We start from the raw sequence: 4569 nt of genomic DNA on the forward strand, positions 1-4569 counted from the left end.
TTTTATTTTTATAAATTTATTATTTGGCCTATGTTAAATGCTCACATAAATAAAAATAAATCCATTTAGCCAATTTAAATTTATTCAAATTTTAGGGTGTTACAGCGGGGTGACGGGCGCCGAGCAGCTAGGGCTAGGTTTTGCTATCGGAGCCCCTGAGGGGCGGCGCGAAGGGGTTCTGGCGCTGGGACCTTGGCGGAATCGGCAATTTTGGGGGTTCGGCGGCGTGGTGGTCGAGGCATCGAGGGAACTGGAAGCTGGGTCGTAGTGGGTTGATGGGCTCTGAAATCTGATATCGGGTAATATAGGTAATTCGGACGTGTTACCCGAATTTCCTAAACTAATTTCGAGTATCCACAGTCGCTATTCGAAATTGTAATCGGGTAGATCTAGTACGGATAGTTTGAGTATGGGTTCAGGTAGATCTGGTACGGATAGTTTGAGTATGGATTCGGGTAGTTCAGATTCAGGTATTGGGTAGCGGATAATTTGTACAGGGCTATAGGAGTCATGCCTAGACTTTATTTATTTTTTATTTTTTAAATTTCTTTTTTGCAATTGAAAATTTGCAAAACTATATATAAAAGTTGAAGCACTCAAAGCATCTCCAAGAGTTTTCAAGACCCTCTGTTAATCTTGATTTTCTTGCAAGATTGAAAAAAAACGGCTCCCCAATAACTCCCAATCTTTTCACACTCGAGAAAGTCGACCTAATGGCGTAGAAAGATACATCTGCGTATCGATCGGCTAATCTGGATATGGAAGGACCTGGAGAAGAATAAGGAGTAGAATAGGGTTTGCAAATGTATGAGAGAGAGAAAAAAGCATAAAAATGGATATAGTGATTTCAAAATAGTCTAAGATTACTAATGCAAAATTATTTTTGATATTTTAGGAGCGAGATTTTCTAGGTGATGTTCATATGGTCTTCTGGAGACATGCGACACAAACATCAGCCACATATATTTTGAACTTGGTAGCGTGTCTGTGCGTTGCTATGGGATAGCTAATATTTTGTACTAAAAACACACGGATCGTACGATAAGATAATAACGTCGGCAATCAAATTAGTCTTCTATGTTCGCCTAAACGGTCACTAAACGGTAAACGGTGGTAAACTATTTCGTTTAGGGGTAAACGAAAATTAAACGGTTGACGAGAAAAAACGGTCTAAACAACCTAAACAGAACGGAGATAAACTATATTAAACGAACTAAACATCTGTTCAAACGGCTGTTTAGGTGAACACAAGGTAAATCTAGTTCAGTTTTGTATGGATAAATTTATATACTTAAGTTTATTATATTTATAAATGTGTACACTTGATATGTTACATGCATAAATATCTATATTTGATTCCTTTCACATGCATAAATATATATACATACTAAAATAATTGATTTTTACTCAGATAAATATGTATAAATGCTAGAATACTTGATTTTTTACATACACATATATAATTATATGTTTTTTTTGAAAGTACAAAACCGTTTAACTTTGTTTAAACACCGTGTAAACAACCTAAATGCTAAACGAAGGGAGACCGTATAAAGACCGTTTACCGTTTAGGAAAACATTGTTTTGTTTATTACAAACTAAATGGAGCAATCAAATATGTCAGCAAACATTGCTCAATCCACATATTTTGAATCTTTATGACCAATAAAAAGGCACAAAGTGACTATTATATTGAACTAAATTCATGTCCATCATATATTCAAAGTGCATGTCATAAGCATGCAAATAGTCTCAATATTATTTAATTCTTTAAATCTATGAGACGCAACACAGTGTCCTAGGCAAATTCTTGAACTCGACGACGTTTGACTTCATCAACAAGCAGACGATTGCGTAGGCCTATAAACAAAAAAAAAACTTTTAGATCAGTGCTATAGTCAATAAATTAAATCATTGAATTACCCCAAAAGAACTTCACCTTGAAAACATGCGTCTGATTACAAATAGGACTGAGTACCATTTCGCTGAAATCAATAGTGGTCATTCCGTCTATCATGCACAAGCAAAAAAAATGTAATACCTGAAACTTTAATTAGTCAATAGATGAGGACATCGGTGATACAGTACCTCTCCTTTTATTTATTTGTACATGGAGGGTAGCTAAAATGCGCAACTCTGATGCTGCTCGCCGCCATTCCCATAAGTGACGGAATATGTGTATGTTTGACGATTATTATGATGCAGTTGTACCTACGAGTTACATAATTAATTAGCATTGAACAATAAAAAATTCATACCATCAACCAATGATAAAATTTTCAATCTACTACTATCTGTCACACTTAAACAAGTACCTTTCATTCAACACTGATATTAACCTTGGCCTCAGCATCATACAAACACAAGAAAAAATAATTAGTATCAGGAATAAAAAACCAAAATGGTACATGTGTTATCTTTATCAATCGTCTGCATGGGTTTGTATGAGTTGTTTCAATGTAGCCAATCACTATCTTTATAGCCATCAGTGTTTTCCATGGTTGATTCAACTCCAACTGGTACAACATAATTACACAACAAATAAGCGAACCAGTGACTATATTCTTAATTTGCAAAGTTATATTCTTAGAGGTGGTATCATTCATACACAACAAAAAAAATTCTTAATTTGCAAAGTTATATTCTATCAGATTTTTTCCTAATTTGCACAAAACTTTTAGCTCAATGTATATACATTTAGAACATATACATCAATATATATTAAATAAACTAAAAAATGGTAATAATGAATTCAGAAAAGGAACATCAGAATGCAGCGGACCTCTCGACCCAGCAGCTAGTGTAGTTTTCGTCTTTCTCAGATGATATTTTTCTCTATGTTTTTTATTTTTTTCATCCCTTTCTTCTTGAGTCACTGCTGCATGTCATGCTTTTTCTCTTTCCCTTTTACGCTGCACACATTCATCAACTTACGCTTGTGAATTTGATGTTGTCTGACTAGCTGTTTGAAAATAAGTTGATAGATATTTACTTAATCACCACAAATAATACAAGTGAAAGCGTCTATGGACATGTGTATAAACAATTACCTCCATTGATGGTGTTTGTCAAGTCTGCAAATGGTGAACGACCTTCATTATTTTGCATAGGTTCCATTATGATAAAACTGAACACAAAATTAATCCCTAGTTTCAATCACAAATTAATCTATGAAAGTAGTCAAAGTTGGCAGGCATAATGCATGTACACAAATGTAACTAGATCAGATCCAAATACAAATAACCAATTAGCTTAAGTTAGGGTTGGGTCCTCGGTTTAGTAAACGACTTATCTTGATTCCTTCAATTTCCTTACCTCTAAGTTTGATAGACAACAAAAAGTTTGGCATTGAACAGAATTAGGATGTGTACCTGCAAATGGATAGATGTGCTTGATTTTTTAGAAGGATATTGTCGGTGTTTCGAGTAAACACCAACTAGTAAATTTGTATTTGTTGCGTGTTGGGCCCAAATGGTGTGCTAAAGGATACAAAGTTTATACTGGTTCGGGCAGAATGTCCCTACATCCAGTTTACTGTTGCTCGTGTTATTAGCACTGAAAGGTTCGTAGTAGGGGTACAAACGGTCGAGAGAGGGACAAGTCCCAAGTCTCTGATGAAAAGGTTGAAAGAGCGTTGAGAGCTTGGTTGCTGCTTAGCTGTGTGTTATGTGATGGGTGGTGTGTTGAATTGATTCGTCCTTTTAGTGGGGTGCCCTGCCCTCCCTTTTATAGATCAAGGGGGAGTAGGGATTATAGATGGGAGAAAGAAGAAAAACCAGAGGCAAAGAAGGTCCTTCGAAGGTGTCAGGTCTTCCTTTTCCTTTGAGCCTGCCCTGCTGACATGGCAGACGGTGCTAGGGATAGCACGTTTGGTGATCCTGATAGGACCGTGCTCTGGCTTCGTTCAGCAAGTGATCACGTCCCATCCCGCCCCGGCGGCGACGCGATGCAACAGGGTGCCAAGTCGCGATCCTGCGGGGAGCAGACGTCGTAGAGGCCCCACGTTCGTACTGTAGATGACATGAGTTTCCTCCGGACCGTAGTGGTTGTCGTATGTTTCCATTAGGATTCGTGTGTTTGGCTCTGACATGTCTAGAAGGGCTTAAAGCACCCGTTTGGTCATATCCTGATGGTACTTTCCTACAGGCGTATAGGGTATGGTCCTCGGTATTGCGGTTGACTTGAGTGCCCCGCCTTATATGCACACGTAGTTATGACGGAGTAGTGCATTGACATCGGGTGAGGCGGAGTCTGCCCCCTGACATCGGGCAAGGCGGAGTCTGCCCTAGACGTCGGGCGTGGTGGAGCCCAGCCCCTAGACGTCGAGCGAGGCAGAGCGAGCCATCAAACGTCGGGCGAGGCGGAGCCTGCCCCAGACGTAGGGCGAGGCGGAGCCTGCCCTCGGACGTCGGGCGAGACGGAGCGTGCCCCTAGACGTCAGGCAAGGCGGGGCCAGCCCCTAGACGTCGCGTGAGGCGGAGCCTGCCCTAGACATCGGGCGAGGCGGAGCCAGCCCTCGGACGTCGGGCGAGGCGGAGCCTGCCCTCGGATGTCGGGCGAGGCGGAGCC

The 4569-nt window shown here is 40.1% G+C and overlaps 1 long non-coding RNA gene across 3 annotated transcripts; it reads right to left on the reverse strand.

Annotated features, from left to right (window-relative positions):
• Positions 1-1577: 1577 nt before the first annotated feature.
• On the reverse strand, positions 1578-3437 carry LOC136509470 (uncharacterized). Of its 3 annotated transcripts, none has more exons than XR_010772358.1 (5): positions 3051-3437; positions 2316-2962; positions 2089-2211; positions 1940-2010; positions 1578-1860 (listed from the first exon to the last, which is right to left on the reverse strand). It is a non-coding gene; the product is annotated as an uncharacterized lncRNA (long non-coding RNA). The 3 variants fall into 3 exon arrangements; XR_010772359.1 differs by having other exon boundaries at positions 2316-2516; positions 2783-3434; XR_010772357.1 differs by having other exon boundaries at positions 2316-3429.
• Positions 3438-4569: the final 1132 nt, after the last annotated feature.

Source organism: Miscanthus floridulus, chromosome 15 (genome assembly GCF_019320115.1).
Source record: "Miscanthus floridulus cultivar M001 chromosome 15, ASM1932011v1, whole genome shotgun sequence".
NCBI lineage: Eukaryota > Viridiplantae > Streptophyta > Magnoliopsida > Poales > Poaceae > Miscanthus > Miscanthus floridulus.